The following is a 20,666-nucleotide window of genomic DNA, read 5'->3' as shown; positions in this document are numbered from 1 at the left end:
AGTTTGTATGCATGCAGTGGGTTGAAAGAATAGCAACCTAAACTGATTCCTTTGCTTGGATGAAATCGGCTGGCCTTAAAAGTGAAACGGAAGGTATCCTTTTTGCTGTTCAGGACCAATCACTGTGAGCCCACAGTCATCAGACTGTGATTTTAAAAGAAATTGTAAACACATGTAGCACATGTTGGAAATGAAGATTTTGTTAGAAATTCAGTGAAACTGTTCAGCACCATGTCAGTGGATACCCTGCTTTTCCACAATAAAACGTAGGTATTTTTAATAAACATGATGGCAATGGTCATGTTTTATATTGTCTTCACCGTGTCTATGACTTTGACTCTAAGGTCCACCCTGGATGACGATGACTTTAGAATTTTATGGAATAGACCCATTCCATATACAGCCTGATCTTGTTCTTTTTGATAAAACAAATGAAGCTATATTTCAGTGTTTATTTAAGAAATCACAAAGTATATTATATGTTATTTGTATTAACACAAAGTAAATTTTGGAATGATTTATCATTACAGATTACTTTGATCATGGCTGGACCTGTTATTTTTAATTTGTTCGTGTACAAGTTCGAAGACAAAATATACCTGGAAGATTTGAACCATCAAGGTGTTTATGAAGTGATAATTTATTCCAATGGGTACCTCTTCAAATTCAAGTGCTTCTCTGCCTTCATTTTATCCAAGTTGATGTTAGCAGAGAGGAAAACGTTGTTTCTATGTTTTTGAGAGGTATGTGTTGATTGTTAAGTTTGGTGTTCTTTTCTTAGGGGTATCATTTACAGGCGCAGGGCTCGATTTTAGAATGTTAAGGTGTGGTTGCACTCGTGAGAGCTTGTTGCATCAGAGAGAATAACGTTGCAAAAAATTGTATCATTGTTAAATGTATTAAACATCATGATAATCTTTTATTCATTGATTAAAACACATCAATTTCTTTCTTAGCCAGGTTTGAAATTAATGCTGGGAATCACTTTTAAATCATGATTAGTGTTTCCTTTGGAACGTTTTAGCAGGGTCGCAGCGCCCTGCCTTTTTATTTGACGCCCTGCGTTTGTTTATGTGCCCGGACCTTTTTTGACAATGCACCATGCCCTTTTCCATCTTCCTGAGGCAAGGGCGTTAACAGACTATAAATGTCGAGTTTCCACCCTTGCGGAACTAGGCTTGAATTCCGGAGTTACATTCATTTTGTCTTGACAAACAAGGCCCTCTTCATTACAATATAGATCTTGATTATCGATCAGAATTGGAATTTTGTGAGGATGTTCTTCAAAGGACTGGCCACTAAAAAGTAGCATTTTCATTTTTCAAAATCAACAATGCCCTTAGTGACAGCCATCTTAAATTTTCAGAAAGGCTGTGCCTTGTGCAAACTCTTCTTATCCAAAAAAAATCATCATATCAATGGCCACCACCTCAATTTGACCATTTTCAAATTTTCACAAGTATTAGCTTCAGCATTCAAAGTAGGCAATTATCATGTTAAATGTGATCCTAACAACACTATGATATACACTGAACTTTATGGATAATAATTTCACCGAAAAATGTAATTTTGGAGGAGACAGTTTTTTTCATCTTGATGATAATGAAATACAACATTTAAAGCAAGATGAGTACATCATTTCAGCATAAACTACTGTAAATGGGGAAATTAACGCGAGTGTGAATTAAATGAGAAAAATGCGAGTGGTCTTTGCTCGCATTAATAAACATTGCATTTATATCAACAATTAGACATGTTGGTAAGCAGAAATACCAACTTAAACATCCACTAAAACCAAACAACTATGTATTCAACATCACTGTTTATTGAGCAGCACTTGTAACAAGTAGATAAACAATGTTATTTGAGCACTAATTACATCTTTTGAATTGTCAGTGCTGGGGTCAAGACAAGAGTTCTACTCACTCATGTCATCACTGGTCACACCTGCAAGTCCAGACAGATGCCACCCATGCAACACGGTGCCTTTGTTCTTTGCGACTGCATCAAAGGCCGACACGAGCCAGCATGCATGTATTGTTTTAGCAAAGAACTCTACTCAGCGCTAATAAGTGGTGCTATTTGGTGTGTGATTGGATTAATGTGAGGTTGGATGAGGGTGAGGATTCACATGTAAACCTGACAGAGGTCATTTTCTTTAGATATAAATCCACTGAAGCTTGAGAGGAGGGGCTTTCGACATGGTATGGCACGATGGGCTAATACAAAAACTTAAAAAAATAGGACTCAAAGGTCAGATAATAAACTACATCCAGGACTTCCTAAACAATCGTAAAATAACCGTGGGTATAGACCAAACTCTATCGGACCAATGTCCCCTAGAAAATGGTACTCCACAGGGCAGTATCCTCAGCCCCACCCTCTTCAATATAATGATAAACGATCTATTCGAGGGCCTATCCCCTAAAGTAAACACATCAAAATTCGCGGATGATGGAGCCATCTGGATCCGCACTAAAAGCATGAACATGGTCCAAAATTTACTCCAAAAATCTCTTAACAAAATACAACAATGGGCTGACAAATGGGGCTTCACCCTTAACTCAGAAAAAACAACAGGAATAGTATTCAAACATAAAAACATGAAACCCGCCTCCCCAATCCTCCAGCTAAACAATCAAACAATTAAATTTAAAAAACAAACCAAATTCTTAGGACTTATTTTCGATGAACATCTCACCTGGGATGCTCACATCCAAAACCTAACAACTAAATGCAGTAAAGACCTAAACACCCTAAGATGCCTAACTTGCTCTAACTGGGGAGCATCCAAAGATACCATCCTCTCTCTCTACATATCACTAATTAGATCAAAACTAGACTACGGCTGCGCCATATACAACACCCTAAACAACTCTCTATCTAAAAAACTTGACTCAATACAATATCAGGCTCTCAAACTAATTACACGCACCCAACATGGCACCTCCTACACCTCACTTCAGGCCTTAACAGGAGAAATGCCACTAAGTCTACGCAGGGAACAGCTAAGCTTAAATTTCTGGGCCGCGTCCCAATCAAACCCTCTAATCGAAAACTTAATAAACCAAAACATCAGCCCCAAAAACCAAGCTCTAGCTCGTAAACACCCCTTACTTACCCCAATATCCCAAAGAATAACAAACTACCTAAATGAACACCAAATTAAAAATCTTAAACAAAACTGCAAACAATCAAATATCTTCACCCCTAAACTTAAAATACCCAAAATAGACACAACACTAGCTAGCCAAATAAATAAACAAACCGACCCAAACATAGCTAAAACTACCACACTAGCATACATACACGAAAATTGGCCAAATTGGTGTCACATTTACACGGACGGATCCTCAGATCCGACCTCCAAACACACAGGTTTCGGAGTCCATACCACACAACCAACTAAAACCACACAATCCTTCCGACTCCCAAACAACCAATCAATATTCACGGCAGAACTAATGGGCATGGCCTCAGCCCTCCATAATCAAGAATCCAAAAAACACAAAACAATCCTAATACTTACCGACTCCCTAAGTGGACTGCAAGCCCTCCAAAACAAAAATACCAAAAACCGACCTAAATTAATAAATCAAATACTTAAAAGCTCCAACGACCTAACTAAGGCAGGCAAACAAATAACCTTCTTGTGGATACCCGCCCACGTAGGAATATACGGTAATGAAAACGCCGATAAAGCAGCTAAACTATCCCTCAAAATCCCAGAAATAAGCTTAAACTTACCCATCTCAAAATCAGAAATTAAAAGTGTAAACAAGCAAAAAATCACACAAAAATGGTATAACCTATATCTAAACTCAAATAGCCAAATCAAAAAAGTGCTCAGCAAACCACTAACCAAACCAAAAATTCTCCATCCATCCAAAAAAATCGACAGAGTAATCACTAAACTCCAAACAGGACACACCAGCCTAAATAACCACCTACAAAAATTTAAAAAACCCACTACAGGTAACTGCCCACACTGCAAACAACCAGAAACCCCAGAACACGCACTCATCCACTGCACACACTACCTAACACATCGAACCGCATTACAAACCACCCTCAATCTAAACAAGGCTCTAACTCTAGAAGCAATACTAAACCCACAAAATAAACTAGAAAACTTCAAGGCTTTAGGCGTATTCTTAATAAAAACGGAACTAATAAAACGCATCTAAAAACACAATAACCTACCAAATCAAAATCACATAAACAAACAAACATCCACCATACCCAGCTCCCTTAGTTCTCCTCCCCAATCCCATCGGCATCTATTCCAAATCTCAAAATTCCCAAATTCTATATAAGCAACCCCTAAAACCCCCCTCTTGGGTTGCACAGACCACTTTCGCCCCTTTCGGAAACACATTAAATGGCCTGGCCGGGCCCGTGTGCGAAATACGCATCAGTCGGAAAGCGCACGTTAAATCTCCAAAGTAAGTAAGAGGAGGGGGTGTCGCATTTATATTGAGTTGCATTTTTGGCTAGGGGCCAGCGGTCAGATTCTTTCGGAGACGCATTAAATTCACATTTTACAGAATTTTTTGTTCTAATAATTTGCTTTTTATCTATAAAAAAAAGTTTCCATGGTAACCACCACTGTGGCAGAAGACGAAAAATACTCTTTTTGTTAGTATCAGCCAGTTGTCTAAGGCACTGCAATTTGCTGTGCAGATTTGCGTCCCTTGGGCACGCCAGAAACCTATGATTGTGGGTTCGAATCACGGTTCGCCCCAATTATGTTTCTAGGTTTGTCAACAGTCAGCACCATACACTTGCTCGTGGGTTTCACCAAAGTTAACGTCTAAGACCTGCATCACTTTGGGCTTTCCTCTCACATTAAGCTGACAGGCAGTGATACAACTGGAATACTGTTAAAAGCGGCATTGAACACAACTCCCTCACTAACTCTTTATTTTTGTTGGAGAGGTGAGCTTTGGTACCCACAACTGTGAAAGCAAGAAGTTTCAAATGATGCATGTTTGTTCTACTGATGAAGTTATGTTGTGGTTGAGAAGTATAATAGATCATTTCAGTCAGCAGAGATCAGTGATTTCTCCATATATATCAGTGACATTTAGGTGAACTGATTATTATATATCCTAAAAACGTGGTGTGATGCATTTAAGTTAATTGTAGAGCAATGTGGAGCTCTCACCAAGACACACTTTAGTGTGAATTGACATAAGAGGTCCATTGCCTATAGAGCGATTTTCCGTTGTAAAATTGAAAGTTGAGACGAACTCACAGTGCTACACACATTGCTGTGTAAGAACATGTGAGGTCCGAGGGATTTTACATTTGTTTATGAGTGGTTTGGATCTCGCATAGACACACCTTATAGTGTGTTAGTTAACTTGTGAGGTCCTGTCTTGACATGAATTCGTCATCATTGTCGATTATCATCTCAAATTGGTTTGGACCTAAATCCGAAGCCGATTTACTGTGTTGGAACATGCAAAATTCAAGAATTTCAATCATCAGAGATCAGTGATCATTGAGTTAATTGTAGAGTGATTTGGAGCTCTCACCAAGACTCACTTTAGTGTGTATAGACATAAGAGGTAATTTGACTATGGACCAATCAGTTGTTATTTTTATTTAACAAGGAGGAATGTGTATTTCATGCAAATGAATAGGAATGCACGAGACAATGATCAAAACATCTGAGATCTAAGACACAATGTCTTCACTTTTGAATCTTAGTCTCGTAGTATCCATGCTTGCCTAACCATTAATCATGCATGTTTTAACAAGTACATGATGTAAGAGTCATGGTGTTCTAATATATTTTCTGTCAATGTTGGTCTTATTGGTAGAATTCTAACAAGCCCCAGTTTGTAGAAACATCTGATGCATGGTCATTTATTAATTTGAAATACGCTCATGATGAGATGCATATATGTATATTTCTTGATGTAAAAATATGTGAAGTGCATTCAACGTTTCAGAATGAGGTGGACCTCTTAGAGAGGCAAACTTTACTGTGTTCACAGGTGAGGTCCGATTATGTCCTCACATAGTCCACCGTCCTGTACATGTTTACAAGGAATTATGGGATATACTATTTCTTGAAATTAAGCAGTGAAGGAACTATAATTTTGGGGTCCAAATCTTCAGTCTGTTATTATTGAGTATATACACATACTTTACATTATGCGTCATGGCAAAAACAATTTAAGCCTATATTGAGACATTGGAAGAAAAGAAATGGAGTGAATATAGTTCTCACTAGTGAGTAGGGCTGGGACGAGTCCAAATTTACTACCTGGGTACCCACACCCCTATTACCTGACCCTACCCGGGTACCCGCTGTTGGTGTCAAAAGACAGGTACAAACTGTCTGATTGGGAATAGTTTGTCAGTAGCCCTGGCAGAATGTATTTTGATACACATATAAAACGATGTGGTCATGTGGTTAAAACATAAATAAGACAGAAGAAACGTGTTCATAATCAAAGAAATGCGAACATAAGAGACTTAAAATTGTCGTGTAACCATGTAGTTATACAGTGAATTTTGGTCATGAAACAATATATCACGTGACTCACCACGGGTCCGGGTAGTCCTGTGGGTGCCTGGGTCCTTAATACCCACCCTACCCGAGTACCCGTGTTACCCGTCCCGGCCCTACTAGTGAGATCCACAGACTGCTTCGGGACCTTTGGTTAAATTTTGAATATGGTTGCCATGGCAACCACATTGAAAAATGTCATTTAAGGCTGTTGATGATTTCGTTTTGCAGTGATTGAGAAGATAAATGGCATGAGGCCATCTAGCAAATTATGAAATAAAGCATGACTCAACCTCCGAACTTAGGCTATGCCAATTGTTTTGGCAAGCAGAACATCTCCCAATCCACTGAACCCATGAAGGTGAAGCTTGGCATCCTTGTTCCCATGTGGGGGGCACGGATGGCCCATTCGTCTAAGGCACCGCGATTCGCTGTGCAGAGTTGCGTCCCTTTGGCACGCCAGAAACCTATGATTGTGGGTTCGAATCCCGGTTCGCTCCGATTATGTTTCTAGGTTTGTCAGCACCATACCCGTGCTCGTGGGTTTCACCGAAGTGGTAAACGTCTGAGACCTGCATCACTTCGGACTTTCCTCCCACATTAAGCTGACACGCCGTGATATAACTGGAATAATGTTAAAAGCGGCGTTAAACCCAACTCACTCACTCACTCACTCACTTGTTCCCATGTATGAGGACACCTGAATTTGTTCAAGCCCTTCCTATCTAAGATGTGACCACCATGGCAGCAATGAAACTATCACTTAAAGTACTGACGGAAATATAAGTTAAATGGTATTTCAAAATCAATAATTGGTTTCCCACATTTAGTTGAGAAATCCTCAGAATATCAATTTGGGATTAGAATAGGCATTGGCAATGCAGAATATAGTTACACTTTACTTCAGAAACTTTTAGTGAAAAACGAGATGATACGCTTTTCTGTCATTTGTCCACAATGGCATTTCAGGAAAAGCCTATACTTACATGCTAATTTGTTAACAATTAATTGTCAGAAAACATAACGATTTCACTATTTCAAAGTTCTCTCATCAAATACCCATGAACACACCAAGAGACACTGTAAAGCATGTGTGTACATTGTCACTAGGAGTGTCACGATAAATCGAAATATCGATATATTGCTATTGGTAAGCACTTAAAGTCAATAAATCGATTGTAAAATCATTTTCCGATCAATAGTATCGATTTCAGTTAGGAATATTGACAGTTTCGATTGTATTTACCATATCAATAAAATACATGCGATGCTGTTAATATTTGTTTTTCTTTGATCATGAGTGGTAGTAATTTACACATGGTCATGTGAAAGTTTCTTATACTTAAATTATTAGTGTAAAGAAAAAAAAAATTAGTCATATCTCAAACTTTACACCTCTGCTGATTACTGCTGAGGGGAGCCCTCGCGAGCCTCCACCTGGCGACAGGTAGCTGTTATTATCTGTTTCATATTTACTTACGCTGATTTTTTTTCTGAGATTTGCTTATGTTTACAAGTAAACGTGTTTCGTAATAATCCTACCTGGTGCAAAAGTCAGTTGTTGTTTTTATAACGATATGCTTAATTTGGTCAGTTTAGTAGTTTTTCAACTGAGAGCTTATGAGAGCCAAATTTCATTTTATTTTCCTGCCCGACAGTACTTTATGGCCATAAAACTCCCTTTGGTCGGTCGTTTCTTCTGTTCAAAGCTCTGCTGATATATTTGGCATGAGGCTAGGTGTTAGCCTAGTGGGGATAAACACACACCAGACAGGTTTTGTGAAATATTAAAATGCAAGCATGATTTGGCCCCTGAATTTAGATCTACATCAGTCAACCTTTTACAGAAACACAATTTATGTAAGGACTTGCAAGTTACAATGATTTCATGCATGCAGAGACCTCTCTGATGCATGTTTACGCTTTTGAGTCTAAAATAAGGCTATTACGCTTATACTCTCCAAATGACGATTTTTGATGTTTCACGAATTATTTATATGTCTAAATTATCACGGAGAGCAAATTGTTAATGTATCGATCACGTGAAGCATTCTACAACTGCATACATGTACATCGGTATTTCTCAGGAACTCGAAACACCACATTGTCTTTCTGCGATACAGTTAATATTGTCACATGATGAATTTTATGTATGTGTGTGGAGCTTTGACCACGTGTTTCAGGCGCCATTTTATTTTGGCGCCAAAACATTAGGAGGGTTGCGCACAACCGGATGAATCAAATACCTACGTAAGTGATTTGTAATCTATGATTACCAAAGTTATTCAAAGTACAACGTGTTTGTTTGAAATGTGGTTCCGATGAATATCACCGAGATTGTCGCGTGCCATTTTAGAACTTCTGTTGATGTCAATTTTTTTCAATTTTTTTCGATATTTGGATTGATATTCAATTTCGAGGTTTAGTCCTATTTAAACATACAAACGCAAGCGGAGTCATTTTTCTGGATGTTTTGAGCTTTATCGACATGTTTCTTTTAAAATAGCGCATTAGTTGCGTCAATGCATGTGTACGAGCACCCATGGTCTAACGAAAAAGTCGAAAACGCGAAAACCAGCATCATGGCATGGCACGGCACGGCACATTACTATTTGTCACATGAAATTAAGCTTTCTGATTACGTAGTCCCCTTATCTGTCTTACAGACACTGATACAAATGTATCAAATAAGTCCATGCAAGTCTAGATTACTGCAGTATATCCCTTTTATTAATTTTGTATTAAGATAATCTAACAACTATGTTTTTTATGCACGATATCTTCATTTCAGAGACTAGATGTTTGTCTAGTAGATCTAGTTCCCCAAAGATTCAATTAGGGTCGGAGCAGCCCATGCATACCATGGGCGGATACAGCTTTATTGAAAAGGGGTGGGGGGTGCACAATTAAGATCTATTTATTGTCTTTGGTGGTAATTTATACAGAAATAAAGATTTCTTTTCAAAATAAAAATAATCACTGGATTGTCTGGTCCAGACTCGATTAATTACGGACTGCCGTCTTATTGCTTGAATATTGCTGAGTGCAGCATTAAACAACAAACAAACAACAACTAGCATGATTAAGGTTGGCATCTCTGTAAGACTGTATCAGTCAATACAGAATCAGTGATTTTATTTTTTGTAAATAGGGAGCACGGGTGGCCCAGTCGTCTGAGGTGTCATGATTCTCTGTGCAGAGTTGCGTCCCTTGGGCACGCCAGAAACCTATGATTGGAGTTCGAATCACTGTTCGCCAAGATTATGTTTCTAGTTTTGTCAGCACCATACCCGTGCTCGTGGGTTTCACCAAAGTGGTAAACTTGGATGGGTTATCTCCAACTTGGAACTATTACAATCTCGTTTAAATAAGATCTTAGTTCTCGCTACAGCTTAGCAAAGATCTGCGGACATCCAATTAGGGGACAGGTCAGAAACACCTTTCATCCGAACAATCGGAGCGTCACTTACCAGATCATGAAAGTGACGTTTGCAATATGATTTCGTATCATGGAACCTTAAAAACTTTAACATGGGGTATTCCGAACAATATTCCGGGGTAGAATATGAATATGTCTTCAGCAACCCATACTTGCTGTAAAAGGCGACTATGCTTGTCGTAAAAGGCCACTAACGGGATCAGACTCGCTGACTTGGTTGATACATGTCATCGTTCCCAAATTGCGTGGATCAATGCTCATGATATCAATCACTGGATTGTCTGGTCCAGACTCGATTATTTACAGACCGCCGTCATGTAGCTGGAATATTGCTGAGTGCGGCGTTAAACAACCAACCAACCGAACGATAGTTACAGGCTTAACGACTGAATTCATACAATCTATACCATATATTAGCCATTCGAGATTGTTCATTTGTTTAGTTTTCAAATTTTTAATCGAGAATTCGTCAAAATCGCCAATTTGAAATCAGTTCTGTAAAGCACGAGAAAGCTGCCTTGTGATTGACTAATGTCAACTTCTTGTCTATGTTGTCAGTCATTCCATTGGTCAGTCAAAGTTCATGCAAGGTCTGTAAGAATGTGGTAAAGTTACAGAATACAGTCAAGTCTCGTTAATCCGACATCGTTGATTGCACATGATTGTGTTGGATAAACGAAATTAAGTGATTTGTGATTGAAAATCGGACATCTTCACGATAGATAATAACCGTGTGTACCTTATAATAAAATCATTAAAAACGAAATATTAATACATGTATTGTTATGTTGTTTATTCATTCATTCCTTAATTTATAATTAATGACTGCAAAAATAATAATAATTTTCCTATTTATACATAACAATAGAGACATTACTCACTGAATTTATCACATGATCAACGACACACGTTTCCTCGTGTAAATGCAAGTGCTACTGTCTTAACAACTTGCTACATCTACTTAAAATAGTCTGTCAGTGTTTTCTGTTTCTAACATTTTGAAGGCACATTTCTCAAAGTCCCCTGCTAGCTTGACGTCTAGTGCTTGTGGTTCTTCAGCATCAACATTGTCAAGGTGTAATTCCATTTGCTGTTTCTTATAATAAAGCTTGAAATTCTTTATGATCCCGGCATCTAGTGGCTGAATGTGCGATGTGGTGTTTGGTGGCAAAAAGTGACATTTCACATTAGTTATGTCGACAGTAGCATGGGATGGGGCGTTGTCCAACAGCAATACCACGTGGCGTTGCTCCAATCGCATTTGCCGATCCAAGATCAGTAGCCAGGCTTTGAATATTAATGAAGTCATCCATGCTTTCTTGTTTACATACCAGTCGACCATGTTTTATATACCTGTTTGTATTTTAAACTGGCTTCATGCACATTTATCTGGCTTCAATTTGTAAACTACATTTGTATAGCTTTGTACATACAGGTTTGAATAGCTTTTCCTGTTAATTGTTAAGTTAATCTCTGCAGCCAGTGCGTGTCAAAACACAGGGTTGTGTACTCGCGGTCAGATGACCACAGAGTACGCTGATCACTGTGTGGGATTAACGAGACTGATTAATGAGTGATTTCGGCAATTCGTTGCAAATTAGGTGTGTCGGAGTCGGAGTGCGAGAATGTCGGATTAACGGGACTAAATAGCACTGATTCAATTGGTTCCCATCATTTGTGTCGGATAAAGCCGAGTGTCGGATTAACGAGACTTGACTGTACTATCTCAAAGTTGATCCAGTCTGGAAAAATGTGCCAGGATATTTGTTCATACATGATAAATGCTGATAGCCAGTTATCCTCTCCTGGACTCGTTAATACTTCATGACAAGATTATCACTATGAACATAAGGAAGCCAAACCTAAATATATCTCCAACATAGTTGCTGCATTAAAATAAACCACTTCTTTTAAAAAAATTAAAAATTATTATATATATATTTATTTTGATATTTTGTTTGGTTTATCCTAAGCGAATATACCTAGTAACATAAACTAGTTAACTGTGAAAACTTTGATTGTAATGACACTATTTCTGTTTACAGGTGTTATGCAGTTTGGAGGAGAAACTGACAGCAATGGGCAAGTCAAAGCTACTTAATGGTGTAAAGACAGGGTTAGTGACTTGAATCTTTTGCCATTTCTTTCAGTTTTGAAAGCACATATCTAGATAGTAATTAGTTTGTAGGTAAGAAGAAAGGTCAATGTATAATTAAAATTGGTACAGACATAATACAACAGAAAATGAGATGAACAGATTTTTCATCTTTGTACTGTTCATGAAAGTAACTGACATCTCTGAGCCCATGAAATGTTTGTTTCAGGTCTCCTAGCTGTAGGACATCGACAAGGCTGAAAAAAAGACTCACAATTCAAAAGGAAAATCAGTTCATAACCAAGAAGGAGCGGTCTCCTAGCTGTAGGACATCGACAAGGCTGAAAAAAAAGACTCACAATTCAGAAGGAAAATCAGTTCATAACCAAGAAGGAGCGGTCTCCTAGCTGTAGGACATCGACAAGGCTGAAAAAAAGACTCACAATTCAGAAGGAAAATCAGTTCATAACCAAGAAGGAGCGGTCTCCTAGCTGTAGGACATCGACAAGGCTGAAAAAAAGACTCACAATTCAGAAGGAAAATCAGTTCATAACCAAGAAGGAGCGGTCTCCTAGCTGTAGGACATCGACAAGGCTGAAAAAAAGACTCACAATTCAGAAGGAAAATCAGTTCATAACCAAGAAGGAGCGGTCTCCTAGCTGTAGGACATCGACAAGGCTGAAAAAAAGACTCACAATTCAGATGGAAAATCAGTTCATAACCAAGAAGGAGCTGTTTGATGTTAAGGTTGTTGATGAAACTACAGGTACAGTTTTTTCATTTTTCAATAAAAAAACCCCACTAATTCAAGTAAAATTGGTCAGATCTCCCTTTAGACCTGGCAGCACGAGTTGTGTAGTAAGCTCATATTTATATGTACTATCCAATGATTAGTGTATCTATACATTTCTGCCCGATAATCCTGGATTCCATTCTGCGATGCAACTGCTTTCATATGGTGCGTTTGGCATAATGTGTCTAAGTGTGGTCAGTGAGATTGCACTGTAGAAACTGGCTTGAAAGGACTAGTACATGGAGGATAGTACATGTGACAGGGTGAAAACGAGAAATATCTCCTTTCCTACGATCTAAAACATGGAGAAACCAATTTTCCCATTTAATGTTAGCTTTAAGATAATTACTGCAAGCTGTCAGAGTATAACAATAAGCCTCACAGCATTTGTAGACCTGTGAAGATTCCGGGGGAGAATAGGTCTTCAGCAACCCAAGCTTGCCGTAAAAGGTGACTATGCTTGTTGTAAAAGGCGACTAACGGGATCAGGTGGTCAGGCTCGCAGACATAGTTAATGCATGTCATCGATCCCAATTGCGTGGGTCGATGCACATGACATTAATCACTGGATTGTCTGGTCCAGACTCGATTATTTACAGACCACCGTCATATAGCTGGGATATTGCTGAGTGCGGCGTTAAACAACAAACCAACCAACCAACTACAGCATTTTGTAACTGAAAATAATTAAATGCAATGTTTTCATATAAGGCTCGATCATTGCAGCACCAGTGGCTATTATGAGTGGTGTCTCTTCTATGTCCCTCCTATTAACCAATCCAATTCCACCTGCCATATCACTTGCATTTGCTTAAAACAAATGTTGGCGTCCAGTCAAGACGATCTGATAGTTAATCAAGATCTACTTGTTGTAATAAAACAGGTCTTATCACAAGAAGTGCATCAAATCACTTGAGCACAAAATAAAACATTAAAAGATTTGCAAATCCTGCAGTCGACAGAAATAAGCACATTGAAATCCATGTTGTTTTTTTCTAGTTTGTTGCGCGATTTTGATTGGACTATGCATAGACTTGTTAGTCCAGCAAAATTGTAACTCCGAAATTCCATCCTTGTGCGGCAAGGATGGGAACTGGACTTTTATAGTCAGTTAATGCCCTTGCCTCAGGAAGATGTTTAATGCCCAAATCTTCAAATTCCTGATAAGTAATAAAATGTCCCCAATCATCAACAATGCCACAGGCTTGAATTATCCCTTTCCTGAACCAGATGAGAAAGAAGACCATCTTTTTAGCAAACATAATTACTATAATAATTATAAAACTCATCAAAAGCATTAGGTGTTAACTTGCTGGTCAAACTGGCATAGGCATGTATTACAATCTTTTCCAAGATGGATTAACTGATGTAGAAAGTTAAGATGGAAAATCATCACCAAAAGCAAAATAAATCACATACTTTAGTCACTGAAGTGCAAAATAATTGCTTCAACTTGGAATTAATATTTTCACAAGCCAAATTCTGTCTAACTTGGCAGTTGAGGGCATTTGTAAAGGGTTGGGCATTATTTAGATGTAAGTGGTACATAAAGAACAATAAGCAGACTGATCAGTGATTTCATACTATGAAGTGTCTATTATTTGGCAACCTCGATCATTCCAGGTATTACCTGCCGGTAAATACCTGGGAAACATTCAGGCAGAAGTCTAGTATTGAGTGTATTTCTTGAGATTTTGCTTTTTGTATGGTTTCAGGCTTCTCCACTGAAATATTTAGAGACAGAACCTAGTTAGAGAAAAGAATGTCAAGCATGACATTTCTCAATCATAGTTTTCTGCACGACTCTTTCCAGTGTATTCACTTAAATGGAGTGTAGATAATACCCTGTATTAATTGATGATGATTATTTGGTTGATGTCATAAACTGTTATTTTATGATTTCTTTGTCAGGAAGGGGTGTCATCAACCAAGTCAACGAACCTGATTACCCGATCCCGTTGGTCGCCTCTTATGACAAGCACAGGTTGCTGAAGACCTATTCATCGCCTCTACTTCCCTGGTTACCAAAGGTACATCCCTTGCCTCAGAGGAACTGAGCCATATAGATCAAGTATTTAAAGGTGCTCCAATTTAGTAACCACAACCTTTTTCGGATACTGATTTGAACCCAGGACCCTCTGCACCATAACAGCATGACCAAAGAGGTTAACCTCATCAGCAGTATAACAATGTATAGATGTCTTCTGAGATGAAATTTACCCTTCTACCCAATTGTCTGGTGCCTAAACTTTACTTGTAAGAGAACAGTATCATCATAAATCTAAGTTACATAGAAAACATTTACTTTATTCTTCTTGTTTAATTTGTCATTGTTTATAAAGTTTTCTGTCATTCTCCCATTGACATGAACTCCTAAATAACTGACAAATATCATCAAATGTAAAATGGCCACTGTTTAACTTGACAGATAATTAAACTATTTTGAGGATAAAACCCCTCCTAAATGACCGCCATATTTATAAGTTCTTTATGCAATGATTGACAATTGTGAAAATATTTTCATAATAGCCACACGAACATGGAGTTAATTGATTAAGCAGTGTTAAAACACTCAGGTTTTCAGAAATAGAGAATACTACACCCATTCTGATTAGATGAGTTTTCGTAAAAATGTGCCAACAATCAAAATCCTTTGGGAAGAATTTCCTCAACTTATGGTAATTCAAACGCCATGTTGTAAGCACGCTGGACACCTATAAGAAAGTTTGAAGTCACATAAGCTATTTGAATATCACAACCTACAGTCAGTCACTCGCATTGCCGATGTAAAGTCTGAATGTATACCTCCCCTTCAAAGTATACCTGGGTAGATTCTGGGGCCTTTTTGGTTTTCTTGATCTATCACCTGAATTTATATCATGCCCGTACCATTTTGGAAGAGGAGAATCAGAGTTTTCACCAAAGACATTCATGTTTACTGTACCACCCATTACTGAAGACGTGAAAATCAACAAACTCAGTGATGTCAGTGATAGCTTTGAACGATCAAATAAGAAAAGACAACCGTTTTCTACTCACAGCGTTTTATGCTAGAGATAGGGAATGTTATTGTTCACATTTGGGATATTTTGGGCAACTTAATCAGAGTCAGGCACACTTCTACAGAGTTTTGGGGTGGTGGGATAGTCTAGTGATTAAAGCGTTCGCTCGTCATGCCGAAGACCGGGTTAGATTCCCGACATGGGTACAATGTGTGAAGCCCATTTCTGGTGTACCCCGCCGTGATATTGCTGGTATATTGCTAAAAGCGGCGTAAAACCATACTCAACCACTCATCTCTACAGAGTTTTCGAATGACGTGTATTGGAAATGTTCACTTTGAATGATCTGGTCGTGAACAAACAACTCCCAAAACAGTGCCACAAAATACGCTTCGAATTGGAAGTTTAGATATCTGTCCAGATAATTTAAACTGCCTTCATTTCACCACGCTTATCCTGTTACGTTCTCCTGGTGCGTCATCCTCATGGGGACCCTCGATCTATTGATCAGTTGGCGATCGGTAGTCGTACATTGTAAATGGATATAGGAAGATTATATATATGTAGAAGCTCTATGCATAACTAATATAGAATGCAAACCGAATTTGATGCATGTGACTATCTTGTTTGGTTTGATAAAGTGTTCGTAAATATCTTTCGCTCTCATGCGATTGCTTCACTTCTACCTTGTAGTTGCAAAATCAATGACGTCTCGCGATTTTTTATGAATGGAATAAGTAGTCCCGGTATGACAGGTCACGGTTGTCCAATCAAAACAAATAAAGCAAGGTCAACCTTGTACGATACCCATGTGACATACAGATTTAGTATCTTACCACCTGTATCTTCAAAGAGTGGGTAATAATAAATGGTATTTTCTTTCTATGATGTTCTTTTTTCAGTTAACATTTCCTATATGATTGATTGTATTCATGATATTCATTCAAGAAAAGGTGAGCATGGTGCCACCGTTACTTTTCTTGAACATGCTGTCAACTGAATTTGCACAGATTGCAATAGTTTTGGGCATTTACATTGGGACTTTTTTCTTTTAACTTACAGAGGGTCTCTCGATCTGAACATGCTGAAGTAACAAGACAAGTGGGGCAGGATGAGAACAATGCCATGCAATCCACACACGCTTTGAATATTGCGACCAAGTCTAGAGGGTATGCAGTCTTTTGACTAGTTCAAGAATATGTTGTACATTATTTTAAATAGTATTTTTTCAAAGTAAGAATGAGTATGAATGAATTCTCCCTAGAGAAATGATGTGAATGCATCCAAGGAGTATTGCTTCTCGTATAGTAATAAGAGAACATTTGATGGAAATTAGAAAATAAATATGTCAGAAAAGTGTATATTTGAAATTGTCTGATGTATTTTCATTTAGAAAATGATATTGTGATGTGTCCTTGAAAGAATCAGGATTTGCGGGTATACAGCTTAATACTAAGCTCCCTTAACTGTAGGCAAATTTGCTTTTCACAAAATGTACTCTGCTGTGAGCAAGAAGACAGAATAAAAAGAATTCTTGTCACAAAATCTACATTGAAATTGCTTTTAAAAATCTCAGGATATTCATGCAAATGAATCTTGTCATAACAGTAATTTTATCTTTTTATTTTTTCATGCTCTCCAATTGATTAACTGGAATCTTTGTCATTTCAGGAACCCACTCTTGAGCCTGGAAAATTTGTCATTTTGTGGACTTGATTTAGGTAAGCACCGCATTGTTTGTACATTCAGCAGTACATAAGGTACTGACTGTACATGAGCAGCCCCCAGGTACTGAGGGCTGCTTTGTTTTGGCGTGATTCAATCACTGCCTCAGCTAGAACGCGCGTTGTGCTTTATATCTCAATCCTTGCCACCTAGGACATAGGCATAACATAAGGGTATTGATTCTTATACTCAACTTTATTTCATCTTCACTTCATACACTGCAGTGTTCAATAGTCACAGATCTAGTCGGTACAAGCTACAACAAATAAAGGGTTTCTATTGAGTCTAGATATTCGAATATCATATTAAATTTGCAAGATACCGAAACTTTATCTTGAATGTTATTACCTTTAATAAAAATAATAATAATAATTTTACCAACAGTGAACTGAAGTGCTTCTCACAAATAAACCTAACGAAAACATGTAACGCCATTTCAGGCTAACCCACATGTTATCACACCTTAGATATTTTTTATTATTGTTGAATTTGGCAATGTCAGGTTTATTTTATGCAATGGTTAGATAGATGGACATGTTGCTCACTTAACATTTTCATACTTACAAAATTTCTGACCCCAAAATGCCTATAGTGTGCAAACTTCATTGCAGCGAAGCACACCGCACCCATGAAAATGTAGTTCCAACTTCAAAGCTTATTCCCTTCCTTGAAAAATCCAGATCGCAATCTGTAAAATCTTTCAGTTACATGGGGTTATCATTATCTCCAGGGGGAGAGCTTTTGGGTGGGGTCATGGTCAACTCTTTAGGTCAAGGTCACCAATACCAGCTTAGCCCTAATAAAACTTGTTCAAACAAGGTATATGTTTAGGAACAATGGCAAAGACTTGTGTTCGATTCCCATGCACGGTTTGTCAACACACACACACCACACTGTATGTGATCCTAAAATCTCAGCAGAATCGGTGTACATGGTTCACCTTGACATTTTCTTAATAACAGGTCGAAATGACAAAGATATGAATTCATATTTACATAAGGATTTGTTGCTTACTATGGACCACTCTGTCTAAAAAACTCTACTCTTTTCCAAATAAGGTAAGATGAATATTTTATTACAGTAGTTTATAATTATATTCTTATAACATAACAAATGAAAAGTAAGTTATAAGTTAAGTACAATCGTTACAGATTGTACAGAATTGAAGTCATACGTTACCAAACTGCATTGTGCAAGACCGATAATGCTGAAGCTTGTTTTACTGATGGTGGCACCTTAACTTGTTCACGAGATTACAATGCCATATCCATGATTGCAGTGGAAGGTTAAAAACATGTGATATGCTTCAGATTAAAATTCAAATTGATTTCACACATGAGATAAGTCTTATGCTCTAATACTCAATGGCTTCATAACAGTGAGAAGGATCCGGTGAGCCTATGTCATAACCCATTTGTCGATTGTCATCAGTCGTCATCTGTGGTCTGTAAACATCATCTTCTCTGAAAGCACTGAATCAGAAACTTAGCATACAGTTGAGCTACAGTGCCCAAGATGTTTGAATCTGCAGGTTTTTATCTCCTTATATTAATAGAAATGGAGAAATACGAGTAACTTACAATCAAGATGAGTGCCAAATACCAAGCTATTTTTTAGAAATCTTACATTGAGATGACTTTGGAAACTTTCCAACACTCATGTAATCATCATCTCTGAAACTACTGCTCTAGTGAAACTGAAATGTAGTTCTCACTTGTCCATTCTATATTGATACCGCGCTCCAATGAACTTGGTGTGGGATGTAGAAATGGGTTCCATACATCCGCAGGTTCAGTTTCTGGAGCTCGTAACTGCTACCTATGGATTTAAAAATAAATAAATCTGTTTTCGTTCCAGCGAAAACAAGTTTGACCGAGACATATTTGGGCGTAATCTTCATTTCTCGCGCACAGTGGCAAAACCTTTTTGGTATATTTTCACAAAAGTTGATGCATGGATCAACAATGAAGCTAGATGAAAAAAAAGGTTGTTGTTTTATAAGGGGGGGGGGGGGGGGGGGGGGGGGGGGGATTGAACTTGGATATATTTAAGGGTAACCTTCCTTTCTGCAGTCAGTATGTTTTTTTTACATCAACAAAAGGTGAATTTTGGAAAATTTTACTTTTTTACTATAATCATTGAAAACATACTCGGACTGTAGCACACCTGGTGCCTGTTAGGAATAATCCGGATTCTCTTTGCAGTTTAGTTACGGTAACCTTCATATGAGGAACAGAGTGCCAAATCTAATCAGTACTGTTATGGGCCTTTGCTTCCTGATAATTTTACTATTGAATTTGGATATAGCTTGATCTTAGAAATATTCTTTTGCTGTGACAAATGCTGGCAATAAAACTTATAAGTTTGTGCAGCTATAAAACTGTTTTAGGGTTCTTTCTGACAGTGCACAAACAAATAATTCTTTGCATTATGGTGTTCAGCTGGGTGTTCAACAATGTTCAAGGGGCAGGGAATATAGTTGACTTCTTGTTAGCTATTTGCATGCTCGGTTAACTACTTGTGGCAATGAAACTTCATCTGTAGCTGCTGGTCCTTGTGTAAAGTGTTTCTTTAGATCTTGAAATTTGTTGCTTTGTGTGATAGTTTTTATAAAAGTTCACGAAGACATTTGTCTATTTAGATCCTAAGATTTTCTACTTCAGTTGGTCACCTTCCCAGTTTTGTCGGTGATAATGCTGATGGGTTAATACCTTGGGTAAAACAGTACATTTCTTGTTTCAGGAGCTGAGAGGTAATTTGTAAGATGTTTGTTTGTTGGATGATGTTTTTTCTACCGAATTTACTTAATTGTGTTTGACACTTTTCCAGAGTTCTATTATGACATGGAAATGTTTACTTTTCAAAATAGAAAACTGTTTATTGAAAGCATCAAGAATTTCGCTTTCATCGTTGTTCAAACTACAGTCAGCGGTATAAATTGTACTGTCCAGTAGTCCTCGCCAAACTGCCCAATAGTTATCAAAAGGACTATTGGAAATTGGCCATTTTAAAGGGGGATTTGACATGTTATCATTTTAAGGACTAGTGGACTAAAAATGTCAGTTTCTACCGCTGAAAGTGTTTGTGAA

This window comes from Haliotis rufescens, unplaced genomic scaffold (assembly GCF_023055435.1).
Source record: "Haliotis rufescens isolate VD_foot unplaced genomic scaffold, xgHalRufe1.0.p SCAF_25, whole genome shotgun sequence".
NCBI lineage: Eukaryota > Metazoa > Mollusca > Gastropoda > Lepetellida > Haliotidae > Haliotis > Haliotis rufescens.
This window is presented reverse-complemented; position numbering follows the sequence as displayed.